This window comes from Parasteatoda tepidariorum, chromosome 6 (genome assembly GCF_043381705.1).
Source record: "Parasteatoda tepidariorum isolate YZ-2023 chromosome 6, CAS_Ptep_4.0, whole genome shotgun sequence".
Taxonomy (NCBI): domain Eukaryota; kingdom Metazoa; phylum Arthropoda; class Arachnida; order Araneae; family Theridiidae; genus Parasteatoda; species Parasteatoda tepidariorum.
Genome location: NC_092209.1, coordinates 55,179,237 through 55,192,321, shown reverse-complemented (window position 1 = coordinate 55,192,321; position 13,085 = coordinate 55,179,237). Strand labels below are relative to the sequence as shown.

The following is a 13,085-nucleotide window of genomic DNA, read 5'->3' as shown; positions in this document are numbered from 1 at the left end:
CGATACTCTTAATTTTCTTCTTAAAAAAATTATTATTTTAATTTTCTCTCTTGGCTACTAATAAATAAAAAAAGAATATATATATGTTTATAAACCTTAGGGTCATAATTTTAGAATATAATTTGGGTTATAATATGTTATGAATGCCGACCAGCCTGCACAGGGGTTAGGGAACTGGCCTTGCATCACAAAGGTTCTGGGTTCAAATCCCGGGCAAGGCATGGATGTTCTTTCATTCTCTGTACTATCTGTCCTTACTGTGGGAGCGACATTGGCCCACCTAATATGGTGCCCCTGAAAGAGTGGTCAACAAATCTGCCCTTCAGATGCCTGTATGACCTAGGTCATTCTCCAGGTGGGCAATGAAAGAAAAAATTTTTTTATGGAATTACAAGTCTCCTAAGTCAGGTAACAACTTATTTTTGGCATATTTATCACTTTAGAATGCATAAGCAGTATTACTGCAGTAAATAACCCTTCGGATTACATTGCTTGTTTACTAAACTACCAAGAGCTGAAGTTGTATTTTGTAAGGAATGTACTTTAATTATTCCCAGTATTACAAATACACAAATTATTAACTAAAATTAAATCATTAATTATGAATTAAAAAATATCTTATAATAGAATTAAATATTTAAAATTTATTGATATCAAACATAAACTAATTTGAGCAATGTTAATACACATATATTGTTTTTTATCATTTTTTCAACAAAAAAAAATATGCATATGTAAAATGTTTTACCAACATTTTTTTTTAAACTTAATATTTACTACAAAAAAAATTACACAACAGAAGAAACAACATATAGAAACACTTTTTAAAAAATGGAAACTATTCGAAAATATAAATATTCTGCAAAAAGTGTACACTTACATTTTTTTTTCTTGCGCTTCTGGAAAAATATCCTGAGTACTTAACATATTTAAATACCAAATTGGTTCATTAAACAAAATAACCTGCAAAATTAAACAAAATATTAATTGCATTTTAAAAACAAGAATTGTTAATCAATTGTTCAACAAATGTTTAAATAAAAAATTATTTCTAGGTCAAAAATATTTAAATAAATATTAATTAAGAATAAATGCTAATATCATAAATAATACAATGAAAGTTAGGAGAGATAGCAGAAAGGCTAGACACAGCTGTTATCCTTTTTTTTTTTTCGTAATAAAGCAGCAACCTAGTTATTTCCCACCAAGATATTAATTTCTTTTTTGACAAGTATGAGCCTTTTTTTTTCTTTATTCTTTCATTAAAGGAAATATAAAAATCAAAACCTGAAAGAACTTAAAATCCATCCAAATACTATAATATAAATCTTTACTGATCTTTAAAAGACATGAATATTTAAACTATTTAGTCAATAGAAAATAAAAGCATTTGTAAAAGGTGATTGTTATTGCCCCTCTTCCTTACCTAAATTATTTTTAAACAAACTTAAGTATTATCAAAGAAATTTTTGCACAAAGGTTTAATGATAAATTAAAATAGTAAGTATAAACCATGAAAAAAGAGAACTAAAGAAATAATAAAAATACTTTAATAATACAACATAAAGTTGTGAAAATAGTGGAAACTATTATAATAATATACACTACACCAGTACAAAATTTCTTTATTACCAAAGAAAATTTCCAAACTCACAGATTTCATAAAAACAAATATTTTTTATAAATTTAATAAATTATAAAAGAATATTTTATTTTTAAAAAGTAATAAAAATGATAAGAACTCATTTTAATAATTATTCTTGATGTAGACGTCAAAAGTTCTCACAGGGAGAGTGATTCAATTGCAATAAATATGTTTAGCCCCTCCCACTCTTAAAAGATGAAGTAATTTAGCAGGAGAATATCGTTTACTTATTTAAAAATAAATAAAAAAAGGTTTAACTTTCAAAGAGAATTCATAGAAATTCGTATTAAATATGGGAAATGATACTTATCTTAGATTAATTAAGAACACAGAGAAATTAGACAGTCATAGAAAACAACTTATCCGAATGATAAGTGAAACAAGATAAGTCATCATTTTAAAATACAATTTCACGTAAAATGTTATCAGAAGTGCTAATATAAATTTTATAATTTAACACCATAAACTTTTTAGTGCAAACAGAAGAATAAAAACTAATTTATGCAGTAATGATAACTAAAGAGTAAAGATGCCTTCACTGCTGGGCACTCACATAAGAAGTGTTCCGTGAAGAATTGGAAAGATAACAATTGCACTCATTTACGCAAAGGTAGTAAATAGATAATGAAATACATTTAAAAATGGTATAGAACATCGATAGAACTTACAAGAATCATAAAACTTACTTTAAATCCAACAAATTCAGGATAATTTCGCAATTTATAAATAAAATAAAAACAACAATTTCGTAACACATATCAACCCTGCTCCGTTTACTCGCTATCTAACTTGGCTTGGCGAAAATAATAGCATCGTTGTCATAATAGGGTTGCAGGCGAGAAGACATTAATGCCAACGCATCGCCAATATCCTCTTGCCTGTGGAAACTAGTTTGGTGAAACGAGTTCGTTTTGATATTTCACTGCTCAGCTCTTTTACTATAAGTCTTTATATAAAATAAAAGATATGATTCGCACTTTTTCTTAGTTGAATGAGTTTTCATCTTTGAACTTGAGAGATTTATTCGTTCGAAAATTCAATGTCACTGATGTAATTATTTTAAACCCTATCCTACGGAAGTTTTTAAATAAAAAAGAAACATCCGGTCCAAAATTGTGCTCTAAAAATATAAATATATAGATTTTCAAACTGCAAACACACACACACAGATATATATATATATATCCTAGTTGGCATGTTTTACAACACCGTTTGTTATTGCCTTTTATGTAACATAAGTTAGCAGGTTTTGGTTTTGCACTTGGTCATGTTTGCATTGACAACAAAGAATTTTAGTTTTTTTACTTACATTTAGAAATCGAAATAAATATGGAACAATAGTTTTAACTTTTGAGTTCCAATGGCCAACAAAAATTTGCTTTTCAACAAAAGTCTTCTTTGATTCTGAATTCGCTTGTAATTTTCAATACCAATTTCAAAATTAAAATTCACTTTCCTTCTTTTTCATGATATTTTTTTACATAATGTTATCAGATAATATGTAAACGAAATTTCAACATATTCTAATATTGTTAACTCATACATTATATTTGTATCCCCTTACAAGCAGCAATTAGATGAAAAATAATTCTGTACGAGGTAAAAAGTTTTTAGTACTAGCAATATTTACGAAAAAATTTTACGTCTCAAATTTTTTCTACCTGCTTTCTTCTATTTCGAACCTTTACAAGATAGTGAATTTTTAATATTCAGAAAAAATCAGCAATTATGACGTTATAACTTTAAATGATGTTGCCACCAAGTTTTCTCTTATTTGAGATTTTTTTTTCCGTTTTAAAATCTTACGCAGATGCAAAATTTTCTACGAAAAAAAAAACGAAAAAATTTTTAGCTCACGTAATACTTTATTTCGAGAAATAATTTAGTCTATCTTCTACAACAAATTTATTTATTTTAAGTTTAAATCTACACATATTGGATTGCCATCTACTTGCGTCATAGAACATTCAAATTAAATCAAGTTTGGTACATAAATTTCTTGTTTCAGCATGTCTAAATTTTATTTCTTATTAAAAAAAAGTCCTTGCTCCATTTTTAATAGTTATAAGGTCATTTTTTTATGCAAGAAATAAATTAAATTCATTTCAAACTCTCAGATTTAAAATAAAGAATGCAAACAAAGTTTGAGAAGAAAGAAAAAGTTTATACATGTCAAAAGAAAAGTTCTGTAATTTTATATCACTAATACTGTGCTTAGTAGTCAGTTTACCATAATGAAGCTCTTTAACTTTATAATAAATGTTTTCTTTGAGTGTTATTTTAAGTTTCCATTTTATATTTCAAAAATGCGAATTGTTAAGATGTAGGTCTAATCGAAACTACGAAAATTATCTTAAAACTGTTGCGCTCTTTTTAGCAAATATATGTTCAATATCTGGCGTTAATCTAGACTTAATGTAAAAATTTTCTGTTATTGTTATTTCCTTGAAATAATGAAAACTCTAATTAAACTAACAAAATTTAGTGAATTTGTGAAAACCGGGTCCTGTTTTTGTGATTTGTAAAAAATATCAGAAACCAATACAGATTTTTTTGGGTTGGTTGGGAAAAAAAACTACTCTTTTTTCTGAATCTAAAATGGGGAATGGGATTAGCCCTGTTTTTGAGAAAAAGAGAAAAGAAGATTCTGTTTCTGTGAGGGAGATAAAATCCAAAAAAAAGAAGAAAAAAACACAAAAAACATGTCTCTTGGGGACGTTTTGTTTTAAATTTATGAACTTTAGTTCATAAATTTAAAACAAAATTTATGAAAATTATGAGATCATCGATTCCATTTTTCGAGGAAAAAAAAATTTGCAGATTCTATTTTTAAAATGAAAAATATTCTAACGGATTCGTTTTTGCAAATAAATAAAAAAATTCTGTGAAGGGTCCATTTTCATGATAACCTATTTTGTGCAGGGTCCAAATAAGCAATAAAAATATTGGGAAGAGCCTTTCAACGGTCCCGAATTCTTCCTAAAATGATCTCTGGCATATTATCAAAAAGGTAAAGGTTTATGTTTTAAAATACTTTGAACTGGTTTGATTAATTTTTTACTAAAATCGGATAAGATTGAATTTTTTAATCACCATAGTCCTATTGAAAAAGCGATATATAATTTCTAGAAACATTTTTCCCGTTATTAACAAGTGTTATTATAGTAGTAGTGTTATTGTGTAGTTATTTTTCCCGTTATTAATTCAAATTTTAAAAATGTCTTAAATTAATCCTGTCTTCAAAATTAATTTCAGAATGCTGTTATCTACAGCAATTACAAAATCTTTTAGTAGTAACAGCATTCTGATTTTAGAAAAAAATAAACTCATTACACTTTATTAAAAATTCCTAATTTATTTTCATTTATGTCTGTTTTTTTATAACAGAGTAATAGATACAGGAAAATCTAAATATTTGGATTACAATTTTAATCTCATTTCAACAACAAACACTCAAAATCCAGTTATAGAGCTAAGTACACATTAAATTTGAAATTTAATCTGATCTTTCAATAAATGCCTTTTTGTCAAATATTCAATTTTTAAATTCACTTGACCTCCTTTTTCCTTTAAATTTCCTTCTTTTTAAATGAACCTTTTCTAAAAATCAGCAAAATAATTCTGGATCATCAAACTATTTTTATTAATTGATGTTCCTCTGACATTGTTTACCATTTTCCCGAATTTATTATACTTTTCCAACACACGTTTCATTGCATAACTCGATTCTTTAAAAAGTAAATGATCAAAGTAAACTACAAAAATTATTTTTAAAAAATGGCCTGCAACAACAAAATTTATAATTTTTGAATATCGTAAGCAAAACCAAAAAAAACCAACTTCACATACTAACATAACGTTGATTGGTTACATAAAATGATGAGTCCCAGGTAACTATGCAAAACAAAGATTGTTTCTATTAATTATTATTATTTTAAAGCCCCAGGTATAGCTGATAGAAGGAAGCATAATAAAGAAATTGGATACCTGCAAGTGACGTCATCATATGTAAATCGTTTCATGCAAAAGCCAATCAGGTTCAACGCACACGCGTGACGTCGCATATAGATATCCAATTAAATCTGATTTAAACCACATGGTTAGGCATAATCACTTCACTTCTTCTTGAGTTGCAAGTACCCAAATGTGAAAAAAGAGGGAAAATTAATCTAGGTCTAGCTTTGAAATTAATCTAGGTTGAAAAAGGTGTTCGGATGAAAGATTTGAACTTTACCTGTACTAAATTCATTAAAAGATTATACTCTAATTACTAGCTGAATAGCGGTTCTTATTAAGAGGCGGAAAAAAAGTAAATAATCAAAAAATTGGTATTGAGCAATACTATTAAGTCATGCACAAAACTAAAGACACAGATCGACGCAATTTTAAAAAAAAAAATTTTTTTTGGATAATTCCAATCTTTTATTTATTTATTACTTGTAGCAATTCTCGATGGCGGCTTCATGTTATCAAATTAAAACAGGCATTTAGAAGTTCATTCCACTAAAATAAGGATTAACTATATTCATTATCATTAACTAAATTAAATACATATGATGCTGAGCGCGAATGAAGTAAATCCAATTTAAATTTAGGCTAAAATTTAAATTATAACGATTTAAGGATAGGTGCTATGTGTAGATAAATACTATGTGCATTCATAGGTACTATGTGTAGATAAAATGATTGCAACTATTTTATGTACATTTTTATCAGTCAAAATTGTTTCGATCAGAACGTAAAATAAATCATTTCAATTCTGTTTTCTTATCAGAAGAATAGATTGTTCAATATAAACAAAGCGACTCATCCGCCATTTTAGCTCATGCTATTAACACCGTATGTCATTGAATTTGTCAAAATAGTGATCGATTTTTGTTTTATTAACAATATATATATATATATATAAGAATATAATTTGGGTTATAATATGTTATGAATGCCGACCAGCCTGCACAGGGGTTAGGGAACTGGCCTTGCATCACAAAGGTTCTGGGTTCAAATCCCGGGCAAGNTATATATATATATATATATATATATATATATATATACGAAGAAAAATACGAAAGAAAATTAAGAAAAATAATAATAAATTATATTTATTATTTTTTTATTATTGATATTTGAATTCACTACTGGCTTTATATATTACATTCTGAGCTTTACTCTGTATTTTCTTGAATTTTAATTTGCTAATTTTGCTTGATGTTTTATTTTTCACTTTTTATTCTTATTTTACTCTTTTTGTTTAATAAGTTCTATTTTCGTTTCAATTTTTTTGGTGCTCCTCACACTATTGTATCGATATGTTTTGCCTTGGTTATATTAATACAATATTCGAAAGCACTATTTTTTTCTGATACTATCGTGTGAGCTGATGACAAAATCATATATTTTCGTTATTTTTGCTTTTTTTTTAATTTTAAAATGTTTAAATTTGTGAATATGTTTTAAAAGCAATTCTTTATAATTTTTTCTTCTCCTTTAAATATTTTTATATATATCATTGTTTTATATAAAAAAAGGATTATTTTATAATTAGTTCAGTCTTTCCTAACCTTAATCATTTCATAAATTTTATCTTTTAATAATAGGCATTATTTTGAAAGTTTTCTGTTAAATCTCATCACAGTTCACCAGTTTCGTTCTAGAAATCAAACAGCGAAGTAAAGCAACTAAATTTTAAAAAAAATTCATTAAGTTTAATTAAGTCTTAAACATATTAATAAAGGAAGAAAATCTTCCACTCTATAAGATTTTCAGTCTAATTCAATAAAACGATTTTCAAAGACTCCATAGGTGAACCAAAATTCATACAAGTCCCTCAACAAACGGTAATCAATATAAAGTTAGAAGAAAGTTAATCTATATACAATGTAACGAAATCAGTGGGGAGTTAATAGTCAAGGCCTCATTAAAAATAAAAGGTAATAAATAAATGAGGAAAGAGTACTAGGGTGCCTTGAAGACGAGAGACCCGTATTTTACTATTCTTTATCACCAAAAGCACAACTAAGTAATGGAATGACTAGCAAAACCTAAAAATTTAAGACCAAGTACAAGTTAGGGGTGAGCTGTTCAAAACCAGGTAGTTGGATGAGACCAGGATTTGACTTTATTGACTAAACTGTTTATCAGAAATCACATGAAACTAGCCGCAGAACAATCTCCATGTTATGAAGAGGTGATGCTAACCAGACGGTGTAGGGGTCAGGGAATTGGCCTTGTATCAGAAAGGTTCTGTGTTAAAATCCCGAGCAAAGGCATGTATGTTCTTTCATTCTCTGTAATATCTGTCCTTACTGTGGGAGCAACGTTGGACCACCTAATATGGTGCTCCTGAAAGAGTGGCCAACAAATTTGCCCTACTGATACCTGAATTGACGAAATGTTAACGCAGGTGGTCATTGGAAATAATAATTTTAAAAAATAGGAGACGAATGAATCACAGTGCAGGCGATTTATTTATGAGTATCAATGATTTGAAAAATCAATTAGTAAAGTTTTTTTTCGTTCCACCAATTTAATTTTTCTTTTTCTAATTTCTTGAAGAATTATAGATAGCTCAGCATCTGATTACGGTTTTCATTAAGTTATTGTTTCAAAATTTTGAAGCAGGCATTAAATCACGTTTAAAAATATGCAGGGGCTTTTTTTTTCCTTCGTAAAACCGGGATGCCTGTAAGCTATTTCCCTGTATAGCTTCATAAAATAGGATGGTCGTCGTGTTAATTTGCTTATTATAAATAAGTACTTCAGTAGTGGAAAAACTATTTCCTTCATTATTTCTACGAAATAAATAATAAATTCATTAAAAATTATTTCCAACTGCACGCAGTGTACCAATAGATGAAGTCAAATCACTAATATGTAACGAGGATTGATTTGAAGACAAAAATTAATACGATAATTAATGTGATTGTAAAACGAATGTTCTCATAACACATGGCATTGAGCAAGCAACATATCGCGTAAAAATAATAGAAAGAAAGGTTCTCCAATATTGCTAAATATCTTGGAATATAAATATAACACTTTCATAACGATTAAAAGCTGCCAATAAATATTGAAAAGCCTACCTAACCTAAAAGATACTTCATAAAATGCGTATCAAGAAATTGATATATATCAAATCATCATTAACTTGTTCATTTGCATTCATTATTTACTTGCTTCATTAATTTGCAAAAATACACTGATTTGCGTTATTTTACTTAAATTTTAGCATTAAAAACAGCCACATCTACGTAAGTATTCAAATGAAAGAATCATGTTATTTTCACATAAGTAGCTACAAATTGCTAGAGGGAAAAATCGTGTTTCATCATTAATTATCCCATTGGAGAATATGATCAGTATACTTGTTTATTTTTTATTTATTTATTTATTTATTTTTTGCAATCGAAAGGTTTTTTTTTTCTTAAGTAAACTAAGAAAAAAAAATACCTTTCGATTGCGGAAAAAAAAAATAAGCAAGTATATTGATCATATAATGAACAAAACATACAGATTTATTTTTACATTTATGAACTTCAGTTAAAGTAATTAAAATCTGTAACCTTTTTATTTTAAAGATACAAATGAAAAAAATCATGCTACATATTTTTAATTAAGAAACTACAAATAGTAAGAAAATCATTTTTAAGTAAATTTACTGATCACATAACAAATTAAAATAGGTGGATATTTATTTTCACGTTAATATACGCCTTTCTAACTGTGCTTAATGTAGTCAATAAAGGAAATTCTTTGAAACTAAACGAGTGCAATGTTGAGGACGTAAAGTATTAAATAATAAAGGAATCGATATAGTCTTCAAATTTCTTTCTGTTCACGTAAAAATGTAACATTTAAAGGGGAGGGTGTATTTTTTTAATGCAAAGGAAATTTTTTCTTGTTTTTAATTTAATGGAGTTTAATGATTGTAAAATGCCAATCAAATCAGAGTTTGAAAATTAAAAATAAAAAAACTGAAAACGCTATCTATGGCGTAGAAAAAAAAACTTTCACTTACCAGAAACTTCTTTAATAACTCTTATGTTGCAAATTTTTCAAGTAAATTGAGTGAAAAGTAATTTAAGTTATAGAACTCGCTAGTTTTGTAAATGCTTTCCTGAGAAAAGGCCATTTTAATTTGTGAATGCGTCAATTAAAAACTCTTTTTCATTTCTCTAAGTTACAGCTGATACTTTAAAACACGTTCTAATGTACAGAGCGTCAAAAAATTGGACCCCCCTGTATAGGTTTCGATGGAATGATTTGATCTTTATGTTTTCGAATTCAATCTTACTAGTTTGAGAGGGTGACAAAATAGTGTAGACGATATCTTAAGTTACGAAATCAGACACATAAATGTACTTTCTCAGAATGAACATACCTTTTTTCACACCGGTTTCGGATTTTTGACACTCAAAATAAAGGAGGTAGCCGTAATCTGAGAAATATGTTCCCCATAGTTGGATCAGGAGAGCGATCCAAAGTTAATCCAAGACTCCTTAATGTTAATTTTACTTTTCCGTATTCCACTGTGTCTCAAGATTTTTTTAAGCGAAATGAAAAAATTTTGCACACTATTCTTAAAGTTTAACCGTGCAAAAAATAAACGTTATTAAATATTTATTAGTTTTTATTATTTTATTCAACAAGAGTCAGAAAAAACTTTGGATTGCAAGGTAAACAATTTTTTATGTTGTTTTAAAGTTTTAAAATATGTACATGGCAATATATAAAATTTAAGCAAAATCGGTTGTAAAATTTAAGCAAAATAGTTCCTGAGTTTTAAATATTCGACTTCTTTAAAATTTGATTTTTAGGAACTATTCGACTGATTTTGCTCAAATTTTTTATTTTGCCATGTAAAATTACATGTTTTAAAATGGCGTAAAATTTTATACACTTCAAAATTTTTTCGACTATTATTAAATAAAACAATAAAAATTAATGAAAATTTACTAACATTTACTTTTTGCATGGAATTCACTTTGAATAAACAAATTTTATAACTGTGTGGAAAATTTTTTCAATTGACTTAAAAAGTTCTTGAGATATAGCGAAATACGCAGAAAGTAAAATTAACTTTAAGGGATTCAAACTTTGGAACGCTCACCTGATCTAACTTTGGGTGTCAAAAATTCAAATCAGTTAAAAAAAAAAAAAAAAAAAAAAAAAAAAAAAAAAAAAAAAAAAAANTTTAAAAAAAAAAAAAAAAAAAAAAAGAGAGAGAAAAGAAAAAAAAAAGGCATGTTGAAGTTACGCTTTTAACCTGTAAGATTGAGTCCTAAAACGTAAAGATCTAATTATTAATTCAAAATGGTCCGTTTTTTTTTTCTCTTTTTTTGCGCACTGTACATGCTTTCACACAAAGAAATATTACTTAAAAATTTCACACTGGTGTTTCTTCTTACAGAAAGGCAACAATCAAAAAATATAAGCAGCAATTTAATTTAAATTTTCTATTAAAACTATATTCTTCTAATCTAATATCAGAAGATTTAAGGTATTTATTGAAAACGATTGAAATTATTCTCCTACATAAATAAAGTAATGTTTTTTGAACAAATTCTGATAGAAGTATTAGAAATTTAGGAGAAGTGCAAATAAATTATGCATTTAAAAGAAATTTTTTTTAAAAAGTATGATTTTCCACATTTATTAAAACATATAAAACTAATAACTAACGATTATATCATTAAGAAAAATATTAATTCAACACAAAATCGTTTGTTTATAGCAAAAAGAGAAGGATGGAATATCTCAACTCTACTCTTAAGATTAAAACTGATTAAATTTATTTGTGTGTTTTCAAACGATATCGTCTGATCTTTTAAAGCAAGTTCCAAAAACTTCAAGTCGGAGAACTGACCCAATCTAGGATAAATCTTTTCACCTTTGTCACACAAGAATCAAGTTAATATTTATTGAAAGTTTTGAAACATTTGCTTCTGCATACTTTTCATAGGTTCAACTGGCTGAATCTTCATGATTATGTAATTTAAAGTTGATTATATCTCAATTTTTATGAAAAAATATATATGAATAGTTATTGAAAATGAATAACTCCAATACGTTAGAACAATTGTTAATATTAACCATACTTACAGAAGATATGTTAACCAACTACATACAACTTTAATATTAAACAAGTATAAATTTGCAGGTGATAAATGCAGGATTATTAAGAAAAACTCTTTTTTTTCTTCTTTTTAATAAAAATGTAAAGGAATATTTATCCTCTTACCTTCCGCAAGTTTTATCAAAATTTTAAACCCTAATAACTTTAATTATTGTTCAAAATTAAATATGGAACATAGAAATTTGTTTATTATTTAGAACATTTCATAAATGGCAATTATTATAGAGAAAAGAGTAATTACAGTAGTTCTGAATCTTAACACTTGTAAATTCGCCAAAAATAAATAAATAAAATTAATCAGTGAAAAAAATACTGTAAATAATAATTTTTTAAATTCCCGAATGTTACGAACTTAGTCATTTCGTTCAAAGATTGGATTAAGTGAGATACCATAAATTGTATCATAAAATATCTAAATAAATGAAATAAGAAAAATACTAAAGTTTTCATAACATCTACAATATAAAAGTAATTAAACGTTCGAAATAATGTTCGAAAGAAAACGATAAATATCCGACAGATACTTAGAAGATAAAAATATTCCGGAATCTCTAAGAATTCAGTAAGCACCAGCCAGACTCGACATTAAACGAAAAGCTTCCTCACCAATAAAAAAAACAAGCTTCTCGGGCTGCTACAAAAGCGCACGATCTTGTAACAAACATTCTACCCAAATATAACATTCAAATAAAAGCAAAGAATAAAAAATAACATCAACCTACTTTACCGATAATTACATTTGGGCTATAACTTTATGAATCACATTTACGAACAAGACACTATCAACATAACAACAATATAAGGATGAGGTAGATAACTTGATAGAGAAACGACGGGGTTTACCGGAAAGGAATCGAACGCCAAGTATGTCGCCAAATTTCGTATTTGTGACTGTCTTCTCAAGGACAAACAGGTTTCTGTGACTTCGACCAAAACACAGGAGGAATAGGAGAATTTTGAAAAGATTTATTAATCAACTCTCATCTAGGAACTTGCAGCTTTTTCGGTCAATCTTTCTAAATAAAGAAATAATGAGCAAAAAAAAAAAAAAAAAAGCCGTATATAACTCAAACGCTCTTATTTTCCAAAAAAATACAGCTTAAAAAATCGTTTTTTTTTTTTTTATTTACTTAAAAAACACATTTTTGAGCATTTTTTGGCAAAAAAACAAATAACAAAATTAATCAATATGTTTATTTAAATTTTGGATTTTAATTAAGGCTGTATTATATTTTAAAATAAACGAATGTTATAACTTACAACCTTATGTAAATGATAAGTATCAGTAAAATAAATTTTTATAGCTTT

The 13,085-nt window shown here is 27.0% G+C and overlaps 1 protein-coding gene across 4 annotated transcripts in view; it reads right to left on the bottom strand.

Moving 5' to 3' along the window:
- LOC107436364 (serine-rich adhesin for platelets) overlaps positions 1–12,631 on the bottom strand; it is a 58,881-nt gene extending 46,250 nt beyond the window's left edge. Inside the window, exons 1-2 of one of the 4 annotated variants that reach the window (XM_016048053.3) lie at positions 12,500–12,631; positions 881–963 (exon numbers count right to left, since the gene is read on the bottom strand). The gene's annotated coding sequence lies outside the window, so the exon portion shown is untranslated. Of the gene's footprint in view, positions 1–880; positions 964–2,313; positions 2,480–12,499 lie in introns of those variants that run through there. The other 3 variants (XM_043055307.2, XM_016048052.3, XM_016048051.3) reach the window with 3 other exon arrangements.
- Between the last annotated feature and the right edge of the window lie 454 nt (positions 12,632–13,085).